A 23,754-nucleotide genomic window follows, 5' to 3' on the forward strand; every position below is an offset into this window, starting at 1 on the left:
CTTTGGGGACTTTATTCACAAAAAGTTTATTTTCTAACAAGACGTGTGACGCATTACAATATGCCGTGTATGGGCCCGTTGTGAGAAAGTTCCGTATAAACAAACCGATATTTCAATAATGTTCCTTCCTATTGAAAAAGTTGCGACGTGAGCTTGTGGTGTTATGGACTGTTTAGACCTTTTTATGAAACTTTTTAACGTGTATTATGTAGCTTACTGCTTTAAGTAGTTTTATTTACCTAAATCTTGAGCGATGGTTCCCTCAGGATTCACGCATCTAAATAACATTCATGCAATAAAAGAAATGACATCACTTTTTAAAGATTTTATTCCGGTCTTACTTATTACTTAGATATTTGCACATACATAATCAAAAATCGCATTACATTGCTAATGGCTGCTAACCTATTTGCACTATTCCTTATCCAGCATGACTGTCATTTTGATCGACGCCATGATGTCATATTCTATTTTCAAGATTTAAAAAGTTTAAAATGGAACTGCGTGTCTATGAGCTTGATTAACCGCCATTTTTGTTTCTTAAAATAGTTAGAGGTTGTATGATAGACGTGTCTTAAAATAAAACGATAAAGATTAGCACAATTGATGAGGACATTTTAATTAGTTTTTATTAAGTTCACGTTGAGCGGGAGTGGAGGAAAATATTGCATCATATTGCTTATCTAACTGGTAGGAATTGCAGACGCATACAAGTTCATTGTTTATGCCTAAGGTTAATAGGATTTAGATTGCATATTATAAACCAACTGAATTATGTTATAATTATATGTTTTTAAGGTAAATAAGGAGTTGAGTTTGACTATCAATATATATGTATGCGCAGCTGGCTGTTCTCACTTAAGGAGATCAGCCAGCTGCGCAGCACATATTATAGTGCACGAGCATTTGCGCAGACACAGGTGCACTCATTATTCCTTCACTCTCATAGCCCGATGGGACGGCAATCCGACGCGGCCGGAAAGAGATCGGGCGCAGGACCGACATTTACGTGCTCTCCGATGCACGATTTTCAAATAGTGTTGTAATATATGACATAATTAATATATTGAGGTTTTAATACCTACAATGGAAACTGTAATGTTATAATAGTAATTATTAGAGGAATTCTCGCTTAAATATGAATAATTTAATTTGCGGTTTAACAGACCATCATTAGTTGACTGAATAGCCTTGTTACAATTATTTACATAGCCCGGGATCAAGTTATTTATTTAATGTTCAACAAATTTTCAGTTATTGTTATTAATTGTGGATAAAATATAAATTACGTATAAATTACCTATATATTGTTTGGTCTGACCAAGAAGTATCTGGTTGCCTAGTTAACCGGGTGGTGGAGGTCAGATAGGCAGTCGCTCCATGACAAACACTGGTTCCTAAATGCATCCGGTAAGACTGGAAGCGGACCCCAACATAGTTGGAAAAATTATTTTCATAATCGCGATTATTGGACTAAGATTTTTAAGTGTCATACCTTAATTTAGTGAGTCTAACCGAAACATAGGTACCTAAGCCGGTGATTATGAAAAATGTTGAAGGAATTCAGGGTTGGTACAATTAAAGAAGCATTTTTCTATATTGCGATTTATCTATCTTCTATCTTAGGAAATAAAATCTCATCCCGTCACATATAAAACAAAAAACGTTTCCAAATGACACAATTTTCTCGTAAGAGCTGTTCGTTCCAGTCGTTCACATTGTTCCATTAAGGCTTAGATTACTGAACCAACTGGAAAAGCCATGTGAGTTGAAGCACCAATGGTGATGTTCTCGTGCACTTTTTTCGATATAAAATATCTACATTATTCGTGCGCTTCCAAATTGAACACATACAGCAACAACGGTCACATTATCAACAGAATTAATTTGTAGCTAGGTTTTTAACGTTATTTTTATACCGGGAGTTGTCAATTGTTTACTGACACCGATATCATTTATACCATTGTCATCAAATGGTGTCGTTTGGAAAATTCGTGCGGAAAATCCACACGCAATCCGTACGCTTTTACATACTAGCATGAGCGGCAAATTCTGCAAGAACTTTGGCAGACGATAAAGTACGGGAGTAGCGTATCCAGTTAGTTAAGAACTCTTAGAGCATTACGCAGTAACTGGCAACATTGATCGATAGTTTAACTGAAACGGTAACGCTAACCGTTGTTCGGATACTTCACGTTTTATTGCCGCAGAATTTAAAACACGCAACTTATGAACAATTAATTCTACTTATTATTTGAAATTGTAATGTCGACTGTTCCTGGAATTTATTTTGCAATTTATTTTAGCTATTTTTCAAGGTTCTTGTTAGATTTACGGTTCAGGTATGGTACCTTAATGATGTGCATAAGGTTGGCATATTAGTTCGTATAATTACTTTGTCAGGCTTAGGCTAATCGCATGAGCATTTTGGTAGAACAAAGTTTTTGTTCATTGTTAGAGAGTTTGACAAATTCCTGTATGAGGTCGTATACTTAATTAAATGAATAGCCTGTAGACTAAAGGACACCTGTTGTAACTGTGGTAGACGAAACCTTTCGTAAATATAAGTATACTACATAGGTACCTTTGCCAAAAATATCCTTCTACCGCCTTAAAACTGAACCGATAAGCCGACTTTATCTCAAGTTCTTTTCAATTTTGTTGAAAGTTATGTGAATTTCTTTCAGCCCCAACGCTTACTTTACAGCGATAAAACGTAGCATTAACCATAGAGTAAAAAGAAACAAAAGAAAACGAGTTTGGATAACTTTATTGCAGCCTTTCTGTTGATTACTTTTTGGAACAGTATTTTCAAACAGCGGCCCCCTGAAAAAGCTCGTGTTGGGGAAAAGTACAAAATTCAACTAATAAATAACAGATAAACAAAGAGGTTATCTGATTTCCGACTGCGGAAGGAGCGTGATTTCTAATAAGAACTCATTACCTGTGAGGAGTCGTGTCGCCCTCCTGCGACAGGCACCCTCCAATTTCAAGAGATTTGTTTTAACGAACACTGCAATTGAGAAAGAAACAATTCAATTGAACTGGAAATAATAAAGTCGACCCGTTTAAGTCGTTTGCTACCAAGAAGTGAAGGAATGGCGTCCTCGGCTCGAACAATAGCTAAACAGTTCATAGAGCAAATTGCGAGACGGAGGGAAAATAAACGCGAGCCATTTTTAAGCCTGCCTAATTTGAAATAGGGTCGAGAGTCAAACCGGCCGCTGCAAAACACCTGTGACGTTTAAGGCGTTCCATAGACAACTGACAGTTTCCGTCAGTAATCAGGTCACGTTCCTTTTTTTGAAATGCGCGCGGTTGTCGCGTTCGGTTCAGCGTAGAGAAATTCTATCGTGTGTGAGCCTCTTTGTACGTCGTGTATGGACTTGCCCAAAATAGATTTTATTGTGCCCTAATAAGATTTGCGCGTTACTTTCATGGAACGTAGGTCCAGCACTTAACGCGAAATAACCGAGTCAGTCAATTTAATTTAGAGTAATAGTGAGGAGAAAGGAAGTGGAGGCCTTTAGTCTTTTATTCTGATTTTTATAAAATGCTCTTCTCAGTGGGTTCGCCATTTTCCGCGCCACTGCCTTCATCCGCGGTGACACAAAAGCTGTGAACGATTATGGACGTGGAGCGGAATTTCGCGGAGTGTAATAGAGTCCCTGACTGTCGAGACTGCGAAGGTTCCTTAATTGTCTAATTTTCGTCTTTTCCACTCAAATGAGCACTGGGAACGGCTGTTAAGAAAATAATTTTGAATAGTTTCAGAAGCGCCTTGAATATTTTAATAAGAATAAAGGGACGATGACTTTGGAAAGGATTATATTCGCAATAGCAATTCGGAACAGGATTAAATGTAAATGAGAGCTCTATTTGGATTTTTAATTCGAGTTGTCGAAGGAATATAAATTGGACTTAATATTATTGCTACGAATCGTTAGGTTGTAATGGCTGCCAAACTTTTTATGTATCTACACATTTTCTTAAAACTTTGAGCACTTAAGTAATCTTAATTTGACCATTGATTGATTGATAACATCTAGTGAAACTTTCTTAAGTAAAAACTCTGATTCACCAACTTATTAACACAACAGTTACTTTCTCAAACTAATTGTTTTCACTTAATGTAATTATGTGTTTTGAATATAAACACGGCTGGTGCATTGACATACATAGGCCTTGTGTGCATTCCTTTGCGTTCACGAAAGTACAAATGACGATTGACATTTTATTTTTTTGAACCAGGTCGGCTGTCAACAGAATATGATTGTCACATGTCATTTTATGAGCGAATGTCAGACTGCGTTTAATTAATAATAATTTAATTTATTAGTTATAGTACCGATCTTAGTTCGTCCATTATTGAGTAATTGTTCTAAAATAAACAATCCATAATTTATAATGTTTGGTATTGAGTAAACAAATAGAATTAGCTAACGTAGTTACTGAATAATTAATTAATATAATATCACAACGTTGCTTGTTGCATTCTCTTTATACTCGTATATGTAATTCAGCTGAGACTCATTGTTATTTATATGATAGAATATTAATTGCGTTTTTACATTACAATAATACCTACAGACTCTGATTGTATTGTCATTACCGATCATCACAAATAAACCATGACAAAACATCACTATTCTTGCTCGCAATATTAAATACTTATTAAAATAACCTATAAAATAATATATTTTCCCCACTGTTTATTATTATGACTCATTAAAACCGTACATTTAACGCAAGGGCAGTTAAACCCATCTTCAGTGAAGACGTTCTTGCCATGATATTACGAGGGAGGCAAACTACCAAGCACAGGCATATTAAGTAATAACTTTGTAAGCTCAACACTCAAGAATTTCAATAACTAGCAGTAAAATAGAGGCTGTTAAACTGTCGCCGAGATCTCCGCCCGTTGACTTTAGTACTTCGCACCAATGAAGAAGATGGCGGCTTAAAACTTCCCGCCATTCGCCATTTTGAACTTTGTGAATATTTTGAGAGTTGCTCTTTTGTTTATGGAATACATGTACAGTTTTGCAGGTGCTTATATGCTGTTAATATTTGTTCTTTATCTTTTGAATTCCAAGATCGTTTTGATTTGATTGAAGATTGGAGAATTGTTTAGAATTTCTTTGACAATGTCTTGTAAAAACGAATTGCGGAGATGACGTTTGTCGATAGATATTGGTCTTGACCCAGGATGCACCTATGGATACAACAATGTTGTCAAGTCTGATTATAAAATCAAACAAGAAACTCCCTTCCGCCGACATACCCAACCACTTATTCAATTGGTCTCCCCGCGTCCTCAACACTGCGATTTACAAAATAATTACTGCTAACAGAGCTCACGGAGAGTGCAGAGTGAGTGAAGGAAAGATAGGAGATGGCATAATGCAGGTAGGTCAGGCGCCTTCTTCTAGGTCAAATCATGTGGGCACGACCAAAACGACGCCTTCGGTTTTGGAGACATCTGTTAACGATTTTTGGTATTACAAAAATGATTGGGTCCCAAGACGACGTTGGGCGAAAACAACGTTCTCATCCCCCGCTCACCCGCATTTTGGCGCGCTACTTTCTTAGGCGATTATCCGTTATGGCACCTCCTCTAGTCGTTTTATTTTCCATGGTGAAGGCCACCATGGTTTACCCATACATATTCATGTAGCGCCATTATTTCGGAAGGGATGAGCACAGGCCCAATTAGCGGCGATTGTGCACCGCGTCATTCATTTAGACCATAGACATTATGCGGAGGGTATGCAAACTGTTTGCTGACTCAGTAGTTTGGGAGTTTATGATTAGTGGAGCAGTAAGAGGGGAATGGAAATATCCTACCTACTAAGGTACCTATATCATATTTATGATATTTTACCCAGAACTTTATAGTATGTGCAATAAACTACGAGGTGTTGGCGGCCAAAATGGAGATTTTAACAACAGATTTAGTTAAATTATGTTTTTTTGTAAAAATACACTTTATTTACACAAAGCTTTACCAGTTTACATTTCTGCACAAAAAAAAACCAACTGAAGCCAGAAAACCTCTGTAAAAGCCTTTACAAGCATCATATTGCACGGAGTACGTCTGGACATTCGCACCGGCCCTTACAACCGCAAACTATACGCCACAAACTATTGTGTTACGGTAATACACAGATACACGATATATGGATGGCGCAAGACTAAAGGTACACTTTGAATGCTAGCTGCCGACCGCACATGTCACGCCTGCTTGAAATCGGTCAATTCTTCTTCTTCTTTCGTGTCGATGACATGTCTTACAGTGAGACTACACTCAGTCCAATATGCCGCCACAGCGAGAGCACGGCCGGATGCGCTCATTAGGTCCTGCCACGAGCAAGTTTCATTGCACAGGACATGCGATGAGGTGGGACATGGTCTGCACTGCACAGCAGTATCTAAGGGCAACTGCAAGTGCTGCTGGCCGCTTCGATCCAAAACGGTTTCTTGTAAATAGAGTAGTGCAGCTAAGTTTCAAAACATACCTTTACTGCGTCCCTGGGCTGTGAGAATGTCGGGTATTAATAATTGGTTATGTTTTTACGCTTTTAATTGAATTGAACTGGTGTGATTTGGGTTTGAATGTTGTATTGTAGCTGTAGCTATTGTTAGTAAATAAAATATTATTTTTTTTATGTAAAGTAAATAGAACATCGATAAAACTGTATTTCGTTTTTATTGGATTGTTTCGATATATGCGTAGCAAAGTAACCAGTTATAAAATATACGTCTAGTTTTCTCACTGCAGTAATGATAAAAAAAAATTGCTAACAGATTCACCTATGATGCGCTTTCCACATTCTCTAATATCTTTGGCTAGAAACTTGACTATCGCCAATATGTGGAGGGTTCGAAATAATATTATGATGAAACACTAACTCGCTTAGTTTTGGTTTCTAGCCCAAAAAAGTTAGTAGGAACGTAGCTCTAGATCTCTAGAATTGCAATATAATTTACTTATTAATAAGTTTTTTTTTAATATACAGTGCACAAGCAAGTTAAAGTAAAAACTCATAAAGTAAGTGATAAAAGGTGGGCGCTTGGAAGCTCTCTTTTGTAAATTTTGACGTCCAAAAAGTGCTGCTTTGCAGCCAAGTTTGATTTAATGATTTTGAGTTTGACTTACCTATTTATGACGCAAAATAAAGATAATCCAGTATTATAAAACTTGTTGTATCTTCGTTATAAAATAAATTGTACCTACCTATAGTGTTGTGGTTCCCCATTTTTTGCTTGATCATAGATAAGGCGTCAATGTAGCCGGTTGTGTAGGCACGACTCGCTCATTATTTATAACTAAACTGTTTATCTTGCTCAAATCGATTGTCTATGCTTAAAACAGACGCCTCAGTTCTTTACCAAAATGTTTTGTTTTTTGTCAAGGTCTTTATGTATATTTTGAATTGGGTGCCTCTTCTAGAAAAAAATAAGCTTGTAATATCATTATTGCTTTAGGTTCATTTATCATTTATTTTTTTCAGTTTTTTTTTACATTGTACAGAAAAATACAATAATAATAGAATGCAAAAATGTAATAGAATAACACAAGAAATCAAGAAAATACGAATTTTATAGTTAAATGTGTTAGTAATCTACAGCCAGGAATACATTTCAAAACGTTATCTCCTCTTGAAAATATTCGAAAGCTAAGGCTCATCTCCCTAGCAACTATTTCCATCAAAAATCATTATAAACTTGGATAAATTGAAAAACCCTGTTTAAGTGTTTATCCTTCGCATTACTGGGAAGTCTGTCCAGCCAACAATTTGAGAGGAAACATCCCTTAATCCCAATGCTGGAGAAAAACCGGCCCTGTAGCCAGTAGCAGCTTAATCCCGGATTAACTGAGCTAGTGTACGACGGAGTATTAATGAGACCAGCTTTATACTGAAGAAAATATAGACTTGAAATATGGCGGCATTGTAAGTTGTAGTTTGGGGTTTAATTGTATTTTAAATTATCATTCTAGCTACTGTTTTTGTCTAGCAATTTATTATTTAAAGTTGGTGCAACATGTCTTCTTCTTCTATACTACTTTTGCATTTGAAATGTGACAGCAAATTAAATGCATAAGTAATTAAAAGTATGCAAATCTAATACTACATCTGTTGTTTACAATTTAGATTCGGGAATTCAAATGCGGTTTTTGTAATTGAAATTCAAATGATAACTGTGAAATAATATTGCCATAAGAGGACTTATGGTTTATAAGACCCAATTTTACCAAGAACATAAACATATTTTTTTCTTAAAACACTGTTTACTTTCAAAATTCAACGTGGAAATTACAGTAAACATTTTTTAAGATAAAATATGCTGTCGGCGAACTTAGGCCCAATCTAAGTCAATAACACAATGACGATGACTTTCTCACTGATACACGTCGGCGCTCTATATCTTATTAATACTTCAGTGTTACATTCTATCCGGCACAAAGTTTCAGCAGATAAATCCGACGACAAGTTGACGTATCCACGCTGTGGTGTATTTAATTTGTTTTTTCCATCGATGTTCGACTTCTAATTGGGGGATTGTGGTTTGGGTGGTATTCTGTAGGGGAGTATTACCCATGTGGTTTTAATTGTTTGGAAGTATTGTGACTGTTATGAGTAAAAACGCAAATTTTTTTTTATCACCCTAGTGCGTGATGTAGTGATGGTTGAGAGAATGCCTTGTGGCATTAAGTGTGCCATTATACCTGCTTGTAGATAAAGTGTAAATAAATAAATACAGCAGGTTGGGAATAGTCATGGAATTCTCTATTTAAAGTTCTATATTTCAGTGGTAGTACGTTATGAAAACAGACACACGGAAAATATATGTATGTATTTATTTAAAACTTTTCACAAATGTTCACCCTTTTATCAGTCATATTTAAAGAAACTAGGTAGGTTCACTATAATTGAATACCTACTAAAGAAAATCAGTTTCTCCAAGAGTTCTATTACTAGAAAACGTCCCCAAGGAATGAATGCAAGCCATTCACATTAAACTAACGTACTTCGACTGAAGCAAATATTGAATAGCAGAAACTAAACGTAACTGGGGTTACTTTAAACATTTCTGTGTATGTATGTGTTGACAATTATAACATCTTGTTCAGTCTTTGGTAATTCTGTGTTTATGAATATGTTAATCCTAAGGAAGGAAGTAAGATTACCGGTGACAATATTTTAGTACCTTGGTTGTAAGTAGATTTTACTTAGGTGTACTTGATGGTGACGTGTTATTTATTACTTCTGTAATTATTGGATCGGTAACATAAAGCCATAGATAAAAATTTTTTTTGTTTCCTTAAAAACGCTAACCTCGGAACAACTTTTTAAAATAAACAATCATTTCGGATAGCTCATTTATCGAGGAAGGCTATGCTACATTCAATTCAAAGAAATTCCCACCGGACACGGTTAAAACCACGGACTAAATCTATTAATATTATATCTACCATTTATAACGACACGACATCATACTCAGCACTGTCCAGGTATCGCCCAACTATCCCTCACTAATCCAGGTATTAATTCCTCCTACGTTTGGCTGAATAGTTGAGCAGTCGCTATCCCTGGACGAAATAACTCCGACAATAATGAAATTCCACATGTCAGCCTGAAGTCCTGACGCCGAATATTTAGACTAGTTTCGTCTGTAGTATTATATTTTGGGAAAGTTCTTAACATTCGTGTCATAGTTTGGCCTTTGGATGGCTAAAACTGGATGGCCAAATTGTTATGTAGGAACTTAGGAAGTTCTTCGTTTCATTGTTTTGGTAAATTAATTAAAATCTAAAATGCTACCCTACAAGGGAACTTTGTAATCTGAAACCTTATTGTTCCCTCGACCACAAAAGTAGTGTCAGTTTTGTGAATCTGGTCGCCACTTTTATGCCACGCAAAAACATCACACATTTATCCCCCCATCCATAATTATCATAAAACCATACCATCCAAAAGTCAATACCACACAAAACACAAACAAAGCAAACACACAGACTTACAAACTCTCAAACAGACAAGAACACACGTCAACTCAAACACACAAGCATTGTCAAAGCAGAACTCTGAACAAACTTTAATTAAAATGTTTTCATTAAAATTTGATAACAATCGGAGCTCATCACAAGCCTCTCAAGTTTGTCGGGATATAAGACGTTTGAAAACCTGTCAATGAAGGAACTCGGATGAAGAGATTAAGGGATTACTGGTAATGGGAATATTGTGCGTGACTGTGAACGTGGTTTGTGCATGTTCTTTGTGTGTTATTTAGACAGACAATATAGAGTTTATATAGAGGTTAATATTACTGTTAACTTACATATCTATTAGGTTTCCTGTTCCAGTTTTGCTTTCATCGATGGAGCTCTCGAACACTGTGCTCTTTTAGTAGGTAGGCCGATAGTTTGATCAAGCTCATACCTCTAAAGTCTAAATCTGTATGAAGATGAATGGAGGATCTAGAGGAAAGAACTATAGGAATCTGAGAGAGATGTCAACTAATTGGAGATTACAAAAGGACTAATTACACTAATGTTCATGACCCATTGTTTCCAAAGACCAGTGGTAGTAACCATCATTTAGTTCCTCAAAAACAGTTACAAATATGGTCATAACCGTTACAAGTCCGTTCCTCAAAATCCGGATTATCATTTATTGCTCACAGAAAGGGTTGAAAAACGTATAATGTAACCGGCTCCCGAATATAATGGGCTTTGATAATTGAATTTTGTAATTAACAGTTAGATTCGCACGTTTTGTGTGAGAACAATACTTTTGTTTGAATTTCGTTATATTTGTTCAGCTTATGTTGCTCTGATTGAGTTATTTACATTTTACGGGTTTCGGAAACCTATTTGTTTTTGCCTCAATTGAAACGGTAGAAGCAATTATTTTGAATGAACTATTTTGTAGACTGCAGAGACAAAAGAGGGAACTCTTTGCATAAAAAAATGAAGTAATTGATATACTTCTTTAATTGCCGAGGAGTTCCTTCGTTGCAGGTCACCAGCTATGAGTTTGAAGGTATTCATTAAAGTTTCTAATGGTTGCAGACCAGATTACACTTATTTTATAACAGGGTCTTGAAAAGTACCGGCTTAATGACTAGGTTTAGATCATTACATTTTTTAGAGAAAACATAATAAATTCGCCGTTAAATTGTGAACCTCTTCCTTTTGGGAAGTTGAGTAAAAATCGGTTCATCAATAACGTAACATAACTAATTCTGTAAGTGTAGGTACAGTTAATCTAGAAGCGTCAATTTTCCGTCTCATTAACTTTAAAGCTATTTTAACCGCAAAGCGACTAATGTCACAGTCAGCCTCACTATGGGAGTCACGTACATCGGAGGTGAGAATCAATATCTTCCTGGAGAAAGTGACAGCTGGTGGAAAGTGGTCAGGCTGGCTGCGCCGGAGACTGTCCTGACCACAGCTGTGTTTTACCTGTTACGTTTGGTTTTGGTTTTATTGTTGCAATGTGCACTTATTTTGTTCTCAGTGTACCGATTTCAAAAAAGAAAGAGGTTCTCAAGTTTAAGAAAGAACGTTATTTTTATCTAGAAGCGGGAAGTAGTACATACCTCGGGGTCGTGGCTGGAAATGCGGCTTAAAATCTGAAAATTAAATTGTCAATTCCCATGGATAATTTCTCGTGAAGAGTAGATTTGAATTTGAGATCAGAGAAACATCGACTTTGTTACGCAACGGCAATATAAGTCACACACCTTTGACCAAGACCATGTCATCGCATAATAAAGCAAATCTATACTTTGTTTATTAAGCTTTCACAACTGCATAGCAAGCCTTTATCAGGTATTAAATAACTTACAAGTGACACCAATATAATCGCTTATCAGGCTTAGAAACCATAACACAGAAAACCAGGTGATAACCCCAACATCTAAACCCCATAAACTAGAATCTCTTCGCAATAAAAGCACCATAAACAATTTTAGTAGAAAAATAAAAAAACGCCGCCATATTTTGCATGTATGACGTTATTTTACTCCGTTTCAGTAATAAAGTCACACTTTACGGGATTCGAGTTATGAGCTCGACCTTTTTATGGCACGACTCGCACTTGACACTAAGTTTTCGTAAGTGATTTTGGGTAAGTTAGTAATGTAAGGGTATATTGAATTGGTGTTAGAAGTTTTATGCTTATTACCATTGGTTTTGAGTGGAATAAAAAATCTATAATTTCAATAAATGATTTTGAATGTGTAGAAAAAGGCGTGGAACTTGAAAAGGTAAGTTCCAGTCTAAAGCTCGTAGATAAATTATCACGACTTCGAATGTATCACGATTTGACATTTGTACTAGACTAAGCGTTGAACATTCTTTTATAGGAGTGTCATTTCTTAAAATGGTAGCGGCGAGTAGTGCCTAACTTGAAAATGTTGAACTAGCTGTTCCGTTTACTATGGTAGCTATAGTGGTTAGTAAACATAACTTAAATAGAACGATAAAAATAAGAAAAAATAATATTCATTCAAAGTAGACTGAAAGCCATCAGTTTTTGAACGTCAATTTTACAAAAGATAGACTCCAAAATACGTGATTTAGCGGGAACAAGAAATGGTGATACAAACTCCCCAGCAACACAATTGTCTGTATGACTATACATCTAAAATAGTAACTACGTAACTTATAGAAATAAACTGATACGTTAAATCAATATGATCGATTACAGTAGATCATCAAGTTAAATCGATTGGAAAGCGCTGTCACCTTCTGGCGAAGTCGAAATGATGTCTTATCGATCAAATATATCGATGGAACTCGATATGTTGAATGAGGTTTACTCAGGTATTACCAAGATATACCATCTGCTATTTTTTGACAGAAACCTTCATTTGAGACTGGAAGAACTAAAGCTACTCAATTCCAGACAATTACTATTTGTTTCTTCTTACGAAGAACCAGTGGCTGATGTTCTAAGTTTCTCAAGTTATTACAAGTTTTCTTTTTAAGAAACTTATTAGAGTTCATCCCAGAGTAAAGCCGAACGAAATACAAAATAAGTATATGAGCAAAGTTTTTGTAGTTCATAAAGAAAACTTTGTTTTTGCTTTGGCAAGATAAGGCAAGGAGGATTACCAATTGATTTCATGAAAGTTAGGCCGGGAATAATAGAAACCAATTCATTTTACTCCCAGAAGGATATAAAGATTGATAGACAGACAGCCAATATGTTATCTGTAACTACCAATAAAATATCCATTACATTTCATGAAACCATCGGGCAAGCACTCAATAAGTGGCGACCGACGCTCCCATAACTTAATCTCTCCGATTCCCGTCTACTATAAATAAGACAAATGTTTTATTTCGACGTGAGCGAATAAAAAAGAGTAATATGAGGTCGGGGGGCAAAGAAAGGAGTACACGCGAATGTGGGCCACGGCACTGAATGCTCGGCATCCGCAATATCCACCTTTGTCCGTTTTTATTGTCCCGACGTGACAGGTGGCACTTCGAGACACTTTTAATGTTCCTCTCGGATACCTCCGAACTTACCCGAATGCCCCCGAAGTCATCGCTTGTATCTCCAGGAATGTAAAACCGTAAGGCATTTTTTTCGGAGATCGCTTTATTTAGCCGGATTTTCTATATTTCGAAGGTGAGTAAAGTTTTGCTGAGGATCAGAATTCGCTGATCCCTTTTTTATTCGGTGAACGTGCTGCTGAAAGGAAAATGCCTAGCTTACGAAAGTGTTTTCGTGAATTCTTTTTTTTCGAGTATGAATTGTTAAATCTTGGTGTCAAAGAGCTGAGATCTTTGTCTGAGATTTGCATATTATTAACGTAGGCAGGTAAATTGGATGAGCTAAGACTGTCGCGGGAGTTCTTAGGGGTTATTTAGGTTATATATATAGACAGGTTGGTTGACACATTCACCAGTACCCTTCAAAAAGTTTAGTTTGCTCGATAATTTTCTAAGGTCATCATAACCGCCAATATTAAACAGTTCTGTGATATCATGAATTATTTTGAACCACGACAAAGTTTTGCAAATATTATTGTATCGTGACCGAATGTCATTGGATACGATTCAAATGTAAATGAATGGCGCGTTGATTGCATACCAATTGATTAACAAAATAACGGTCTGAGGTTAATCGGTTTTTGATAATGTGGTATAGACACGCTTTTTTAATGCAAGGTGAATGTGATCAATTTAAATTGCAAGCCTTGTATAACCAAGCGTACTTAACCTTTAATTATAATTCCTCTACACGTGGAGTGAAATTATTTTTTAACAAGGACTGCACTTTTTTCAGAAATGACGACTTTTTTGAATCTTGTAAATTACAGTGAACAGTAAATCCTACACAATTTTGAAGTATGTCATAATAACTTTAAATTGTGTTGAGGAGTGGGTAAAATTGTCCCAGTAATTACTTTCCGCCAGTTTCAACATACACAAAGGCGTATAACAATCTTGTAGGGTCCACATGGCTAATCGCTCCAATTCCGGTCCCTTATCTCCGAAGAAGGGGTGACAGGAAGGCGATTAATTGACCCCAAACTCTTGATAGACATTGTACAAGGGTTTGCTTACTTACTGCGTATTAGAGGTCCGGCTTGAAGGTCTTGAGACCGTTACAAATCGATTGCAGTATATCATGGAGTTTTGGGGATTCGGGAAGCTAATTGGATCAACATAGGGAGAATTGTTTTAGGACTTCTTTTATGTAGATTTATGTATGCAAAGAAATAAACACGTCATACATATTGAACGAGAAATTATTATACTGTCTAATCTGTTTTTTCCAATTTCATTCTTCTTCTCATTGCATGAGCGGGTTTAATCGATTATCAGAATGTCGTTGAATTCGCCTTAGGAACTACAGTTTATGGACAAGAGTTTCAAAAGACCTTATAAATGACAATATTTTTTGTACACTTGTACTATTGCAAGCATCATTTTCTTAATTAACATGGTTACAAAAAATATCCCTTTTTACATTTTTCGTTCCAAACTTAATTAAAATTTCGATCCCATTTTGGATTAAAACAGGACGAAACGCGAATAAAGTCCAGCTTAGCGGGCGCCAATCATAGCGAAGCGTGTTGAGGAGATCATCCTAATTACTGGCGCGGTTGACCTGACCACTTGAGGCACTTGCCTGGCTTCGGCATCATGTTATGCGTAACTGCAGAAGGTATATAAGACCTCTTTTTGGTGTAAAATCTTCAGATGACTGCCTATGAATGCAGCGTAAGGGAGTGTCAGACTCTGACTGTCTAAGCCCACCATGGTCTTTCTGGACCGCTTTGTATATCAGGGCTGCCGTAACTTTTTCGAACCATCACGCAGCACGGATAGGCTTTAGACCTAAGGGGCCGTGCTGAATTAGTCATTTGAGGAAATAATCTTTCCAACAGATACCTTCGTAATGAAATTCTATTTTAAATCCCTTCTTTGCCATAATTGGGTAAAACAACGACTCGTTTAACAAATCGAAGTGAAATAAGGATTGCAGGAGAATTTATTATAAACTGAGTATACTGTATTAAACAGCGATTGAGTTTCCCTTCAAAAGCACTTTATAATTGACCTTCTTACTTGTCCATATTTTGGGTCACTTGCGGTCGGATCAAGACTGTTTTGCAATAAAACAATTTAGTGCTGTGTTTACAAGAACAAAAACGTAGATACCTATATACGTTGAGAATATGTTAGTATTTGTATGGTGGTTGTATGTATTTAAGCACATAGGTAAAGTTTTTTAAAACGTTTATTCAGAGCTACCAGAAATATCGATAAACGGTAGTGAAGGATCTAACTTCCCAATTTTTACTTAAGTTATACTCATTTACCTACTGCAAAATAACTGTCTTCAGTTCATAAACAAGAAGGTATAATTATTATGTAATTAAGTCTTCATTACATGTGTAGATGTCACATTAACCTCCGTGGCGCCCTCTAGACACTTAATGATGTTTATTTCAAATGGTTTTACTTTTATGTGTAAGATTGAGCTCGTAATGCCTGCGACATGACTTTAGGGCTGCCAATATTTCAACTTTTACCAAAAAATAGTTCGAAATCTCACTTGAAAATAAGGAGAATTGCGAGATTTGGTGTTGTGAGTGTAAAAAAAGTTTAATGATAAATTCGCGTCTCGCAACCCTGTACATAATATCATTTCGCTTATGTTCTCGCGAAAATTCAGCGTGTCAACTTGTATTACAATTCCTTTAAAGATATTTGTAATTACTGTGACACGTTCACGTTGTTGTGTTAATGAAATACATAATTTTAACTTTGGAGTTAATTGAAGAATCTAAATGAGTTCGTTTAGAAACGTATTACGTAGCATTTAAGATTAGAAGTTGTTTCCATATAGGATTGTCTTTTATCAATGCTTATAGTAGTATAAATATTAGTCAGTGTTTTGTATTGGTTACTCTTTTGCCATTTGAGTTTCTAAAAATAAAAATATAATTAAAATTAAACATTAATTTCTTAAATTAGCAACCTACCACTGAGTAGACCTTCCAAATAATTTATTACGGCCAATTTTTAACCGCTTTCATACAACATGCTGTAAACAACCTATTAACCGAGAGGATCACGCCCGCGGTTTTACATAAAATATATAATTCAACCTATTTATAGCACCCCCTTCTAAAATCCCATACATTTACATTGCACTGTTTAATTCAGGATACATTTTTAAACGACCAATCTGAAGTTGGTTGTGAGTACCTAGATATTTTTTTTAAGATTAACAAAAACACTGAAAGGGAAATATAAACACTGAAAGGGGACTGTATGCTCTAGACTCTAGACGTAGGGGTGTCTCGTTGCCAAATGGCTTTTGCCACAGGCCACAGACTTCTAGAGCGTTACAAAAGTTTGATTTTCTCTTCCAGTGTTTATAGGGCCCCGTACACCAAGGGCCTTACACCAGGCTGTATCTCATGAACCGTGATAGCTAGACATTTGTTTCAGACGATGCAGTTTTTTGAATTGAGGACGTTTTTGGGAAGCCCCCAAATGAAATAGAAAACTTCAGGCTAGTCAAATTACTTTGGAAATTCTGTAGTACATATACATACAACCCTTACATTTAATTAGGTGGCTCGTCAGAACACAATCGGCCGGCCGAGGGGACTACACAATTACTGCATAATGGCATTGTTTGCCCAACTTTTGGGTAGACTCGGTTGTTTTGTGAGCGCGGCATTGGGTAAGCGGAATTTTTGGAAGTTGCGTGGGTTAGACTGAAATCTGTTAACGAAGCTTTTTTGGAAGGTTTACTTAATGAAAGGTAAATTTCTTTTTCATGAGAATGCAGGGAACCTCTTGAACTGCTTGAATTGAAGTCGGCATGACAAAGATGTAACAATTTTCTCGTGTCTTGAAAATAACGGCCCTGAAAAATTATTAACACACAGTAATTTTTCAAAATCTATAACCCTTCCTATAACTCAATAGCTTAAAAACCAAACAGCATTTAGTAATAAACATTATTATATCACTCTACAAAGTACTACCAGCACATCTCGGGTGACGTAACTGCAGTCGTACTACGAAGATGGCACATCAGTCAGTACTCGTTGACCTTCGCTCAGTGTGACTCATACGGCATAACAATGTATGAGTTTGTAGCTGCTGTATTTTCGTTAGGTCTGTTTTGTTTTGTTTATTATGTTTGTTGATTTTAAAGCTTCTGGTATCTGGTACTTTTGGGTTTAATTTTTCCTTTTGGAGTTTTGTTATATCTTCATTGATAGACTTGATTAGTTCTTCTGAATTCTTATGACGCGTCGCATTCACAAAAATTTGTTTTAAGTGACAGTGATCAGATGAAGGATTTATTAGTTCGGCCTTGTGGTCGTATAGGACACAGTGTCTTTCGCTAATTCTGACTTTCACGTTAGAAACGGTGACTTATTGGCCTCATAAAAATAACATATTATCATCTTCTTACATTAATAGCTGCTTTTAGAAACCATATGTTTCTTTTAAAAGAAATCTGAACAGGACTACCTATTACCATTTCTACTCTGGTAATTTATTTTCTTTTCACTTCAAGAAACTCAGAAAACTTCACACTGTTCACGCTACTAATTCAATTGAAGATCAGGTCATTGAGTTCATAGTTCATACAACATTGAATCTTACAATAACTTGTTCAAGGATTCACAATGTCAATTGGTACAGTTCTGTTAAGGAAATCCTTATTATTCTATCGGGGGAAAGTTGCTCCCCATTGGATGGGAACCAGTCATCTGTGTACTGATAAGATTTGAGGGGGATCTGCGTGGTTCAGGTCAGGAGGTTAGTGAGTCGCCAGGATTAGGGGGCATGTTAGGTTGACCATGGGGGATTTTATCTTAGACTTATCCCTGATCTGTGGTCAGAGATATGTTTGGGAATTTGTTTTTTGAAGGGGTCGGTTGTGTTGAGAAGTTTGTGGTTGGTTTGGTATTGATGTTAAGTAAACCTAATGTTCCTTTAAAAGGTAAAAAGTGTATTACCACGCCTATCTGATATTTGTCTAGCTTTTTCTATGCGTTTTACATACATGGAGCGTGAATGAACTGCCTATTTGACCTCCTCAACCCAGTTACCTGGGTAACCCGATACTCCTTGTTGTGTTAGTGGTTGTGAGACTTTATGGCTTCTGACTACCGAAAACGATTGCCATAAATGTCTAAATGACTGCCGAGACCCACAAACTAAATATGCCTTTCAAAACATAATATAGGTACGAATATAACCGAACAATAATATCTGTATCCCAAAACTATTCAGACATCCCAATGAAATATACTTAACCCAAGCAATACAATACATAAACGTTTTCGCAACAAGTCAAATGTATTACAAATTCTATTTACTGTACAAATGGAGAATTTCCTCAAACCGCGATACATCAAAATTAATTTGTCGGTGCTTCCGAACGCAGGGAACTTGGAAAAGGTTAAACCTTGTAGGCAACTAGTTTGGACGGTTAACCGCCAACCTGTGGATCAAAGTTTAACTCATATTGTTACCTGTTTATGAGTAGTTCTAGTTGGTGTGGTTTGATGGTGGAATAGATAATTTTATGGTCAATTGAATGAAGGTAATTCTTGGACATGCTCTTGTGTTGTGCCTGTTTTTATGGCATTTCTTTGAAGCTGAATTCATCTTATTCTTATCTTGGTGGTTATAAAGTATGTAGTAGTGCATGAAGTTCCTGGTTTAAGCTGTGACTCAACTCAAACTAATTTTTTATTGTGAAGTAATAAAAAACTGATTTTGCCATTAACAGATATATTGTGATATGCTTAAAAACTTAGGTATAGAAAGAAAGACAGGAAGAGAGCAAGATAGGTATACTAGACTAAAGAGTCATCTTACCAATATTTAATTAGGTATATTTCTTTTTAAAACTTTGAGTTAATCAGTATGCTCTCCATCCATACAACTAATAGTTCCCTTTACTTCATATCAGGCTATGTCGAAGTTAGCAGCTTTTACGAGTACAAAGCTTTACAAAGGCTTTGGGTAAAGCACGCTGTGACGTCACACGTCAAAGCCAGAGTTTTTTGTAAAGTCCTTACTATGTTCCATGTAGTGTGGTAAGTCCTGGGTTCTGATGGATGTGGAGGAAATTTTAATCTATATAGGATCTATGGTCTGTTGGAGGGATATCTGCATGTAAGCTTTGAGGGGCTAGATATGATTAAGGACAGACCAACCATTATGGTTATTTTTTAACGATTCCAAAATCACGCCGCCGACGTTTGATGATTTAAAAAGTGCTTAAAATCCCTTTCATATAATTTCATACAATTTACGCTGTGTTTTAGCTCTAAACAAACAATGAAAGCAATATTAAATTAATGAAACCTTACCAAGACAGTAAAACAAATCTAAAATATCACTAACAAAGTCTACACTAAAACATTTAACACTATATCCAGACAGACAGACAACGCTTAAAGTTCATAAGTTCATTCCCACATTATATCAACAATAAGCCTAGTCCAGATCTCTTTCAGTCCTTAATCAGTTGACATTCGCTGCCCTTTGCCGCTGATCCCAATACTTTATCCATCTGTCGTTTGGGTTACTAGAGATAGGGTGACATTAGCCCAGTTCAAGTAATGGCAAGCTCCTATCTCCAGTAACCATAAAAAAAGATAGTTTGAATATTGGGATCGTGGTATAGATTGTATCAACTTTCGACAGCAAAGGGCAGCGTAAAGTTAGCCCTGATTGGACCACTTTAACTTGGACATGTGGTATTTTATGATATCTGGGATCAAGTTGATATCGTGTGAAATATTGTTTGTTTGAAATAGGGTCCTGTTTTATAGTTTATTTTGAATGGTTAGCACCAAACTTTAAGCTGTAAGGTCAAGAGTTATTCGGTTGATTAGAACCAATCTGCCATGTATGATCCTAAGTTTGATTTAAAATTGTTGAATGTTTAATTTGTTACTATCACGTCAAAACGTTGTCTTTACATTCTAATATATGCTGAAGGTACCAAATCAATATTTACATTTGAAAATACAACTCAAATCTCTTTCATATCCTATCCGTTGCCACAGATCAAAGAGTTGATTAATTAGGTTATTTCCTAACTAAACATGTTTAGTCTATAAAGCAACTATTACAATTTTTATTAAAACAATAAACTTTACAACTGGGTTGCGTTCACAAAATCTGTTCATACACTTACAATGCAGGTCAACGACCGTCTACCTGTCACACAAAACTACGCTCATCCCACTCTAGCCTATTCATTTCACTATCCCCTATCTCGTTCTTTCTTTCACGGAGAACGTGTAACTGACAGGCATTGTTAGGAGTTCTTAATCGTTGTTTTCCAACAAGATACTTAGTTTCGTGCTTAGTTGGCGGTTTATTCGGCGCTTGTGTGAGAATTGGCACCGTGTCAATTTAATATCCGACACAGTGAGGTTCGTATGCAGTACTAGCTTGAGGATTGATCGTTTTCCTTTGACGATCCTAATGTTCGATCTATCTGTTCATTTGCTTACTGTAGATAGAATTTTGACGTTAGCCCGATACAAGTAATCTCAAATATCTAAGTCTAGAAAGCAAATGAACATAGAAAATTGGGAATGGCCTTACGTCGATCCTTCATTTACAACACAATAATTATAACTTTAACTTTCTGAATATGAAAGAGAGTCTTTACGCGTTGTTTTTCCTTCAAACGAGTTCATAACGGGTTCCGTAGTAAGTTGTACGCATAGATTATGATGTCGTGTAACTTAACAGCATGCTTACGACAGTTTATTTTGATTTAGTATGTTTTTTGTAGCGGTATCATGGTGGTGACGTGGATTTACCGTTTGTCGCTTTGCATACAATGTTGTGATGAAGTTTTAGAGGAAGAACGGAATTTGTGTTACTTTTACTGTCATTTCTTCACGTTTGATGCCAATTGGCATAATATAAATTCCGACAGTACAGTTTTCGAGAGGTAATAAGTACGAGTATTATGACATCATCTTGAAGTTGCTAAATGTTTGTATTGACAAACTCTGTGGGCTACTACCAATTTCATTTAAATTAATCACTATCTGAACGTTTTCTGTAAAGACCGCTTCGATTTTAATTAATGACAATTCAATGGAGATCTGTTTTTTTTAAGATTGCAGAAAATCTAAGTATTTTCTCGATACACCTCCTCAATTCAGAATCCATTATCTTGTTTGGTAAATATCATAATATCTCGCTTTAACGTTATAACAGTAACTATTATTGGCAAAAGCGACATAATTCTATCATCAGTCTACATTTACTTGACGTTGTAAACGACATAAGGTCTGTAATGACGTCTGACAGCCGACGTCTGAAGTTAATGAATCAAAACCACCTACTGGCTCAGGCAGCCATTTTACTTCAACGATAATTATTATTGGGAAAATACAATAAATAAGCCAAATACATACGAAGATATTTAAAACATTTCCCGTTGTTCCACGAATATTTATTTCGAGAGAGAATTTGAAAAAATAAAATTACGTTTGCGTGAACATTTGACAGCTGTCAAAGCTGTCATTGGATGTCTCTTCTCTGTGATCGGAAATTGTTTTCATTATTGTATTTAGGGAAATAAGAAACATTGGAATATTTATTCTTATAATAACCTATTTTTATATGCATATTAATGTGTTGTTTTCCTCAAAAGAGAATTCTGTGAAGGAATCTGACCTAAATAACGGAATTGGTTTAAAATAAAGTATAGATATGAATGTATTGTCCCCAAAGGGTTTAGGGTCCGAACTAACGATCCAATAATTATGTTATTTGTTTAGGGACCCCTATATACACGGAAGTGAAGATAGTTGTCCCGTCCAAATAATTGATATAGGTACGAAGGTAATTTATATGTATTTCTATACCTTTAAATTTAAACGAAGGTTTTCAGTTAATGGGTTGGAGTGTTTTAATCCCCCATTCATTTTAATGTTATGGTAGGTTCAGTTAATATATAAAGCCATTCTGAGATAAGCCTTTTAAACATAACTGGCTGTTGCCTGCGGCTGCACCCGCGTCCCGTGGGAACTAATAAGATAAAATATTGACGATGTTAAAAATATTGATGATAACAAAAAAAATATTCGTCTACAGATTTATTATATTAGTAGCGACATATGACAGATATAAATACAAAAGTATAATGTTATTAATTGTTGAGTAGGAACTTATAGTAAAGTAAACTTTATAAATCGATTGATTAAACTGAACTTTTAATACTATAATCGTATACCTAGTAAACTAGCTTTAGCTAAGTAATTCAGTGTCGTGACAGGTGCTGCCACCTGCCGGCGTTGCATAAATTACTGCAGTGCACAGCATTATATCAATTGACATTGTGACAAGTAAATCATAGTGGTTGACACTTGCTTAGCGGCGTCCTGCTAATCTCAGCCAGATTATGTGATTAGGTGTTTGTCGTATATTACCGTTGTAGTATAGGTTTTTGAGTAGTTAATATTATTGTAGGCTTCCTGTCTTTTATTTATTAATTTAATGATCCATGTAGTAGGGAGACCTGTGTTCACTGAACACTGTTCAGCAATGCGCCCCAATCGGCTAAAATGATGGCGATGTTGTGGATTAGAAAGTATTTTCTTAAAAATATAAAATATTGTTTTTACCCTTACTCTCTTTATAATAAGGAGTATAAAAACAATACAAAAAAACAGTTAACGTAAGCAATATTAATAATTAGATTTTTCGGCTTTACAAATAAATCCAAATAAATTCGAAATAGACATACCTAAATATGGCAGGATTATTACAAATATGTCGGATAATATAGATTGGCGCGAATCGCCAATATGGCGTCATTTAATCCGTCCACGTCGAACCAGAGACAATAGCGCCTGTTTTTAATATTGAAACAATTTACGGATTCCACGCAAAGTGCTTATACGTAATCCTTCTCAATGAAATGTTGGTTTATTGAAATGGCCAGTGCAAAATTAATAATTAAGTGCTTGGGATATTATTTTAATGGTGTTTCAATGATTTTCGTTGTAATTATATTGCATCAAGTACAATTATTCAGTTTAGAATTACTTCACCCTTAACCTAATTAACAATGTTTCAAATAAAACACTAAGCGGCTTTACCACACAAGAACAATATTCAATTAGCAAGTTTCTGGTTGAACAGTCTGGTGTTACATCCGACCCATTTATTCAAACCGACACCGCACCCGCTAAAGGTTATCT

At 35.8% G+C, this 23,754-nt stretch overlaps 1 protein-coding gene across 1 annotated transcript in view; it reads left to right on the forward strand.

The window, feature by feature from the left end:
• The window catches only part of LOC135117079 (uncharacterized), a 187,612-nt gene that overhangs the window by 39,198 nt on the left and 124,660 nt on the right, over window positions 1-23,754 (forward strand). The window lies entirely within an intron of this gene.

This window comes from Helicoverpa armigera, chromosome 7 (genome assembly GCF_030705265.1).
Source record: "Helicoverpa armigera isolate CAAS_96S chromosome 7, ASM3070526v1, whole genome shotgun sequence".
Lineage (NCBI taxonomy): Eukaryota > Metazoa > Arthropoda > Insecta > Lepidoptera > Noctuidae > Helicoverpa > Helicoverpa armigera.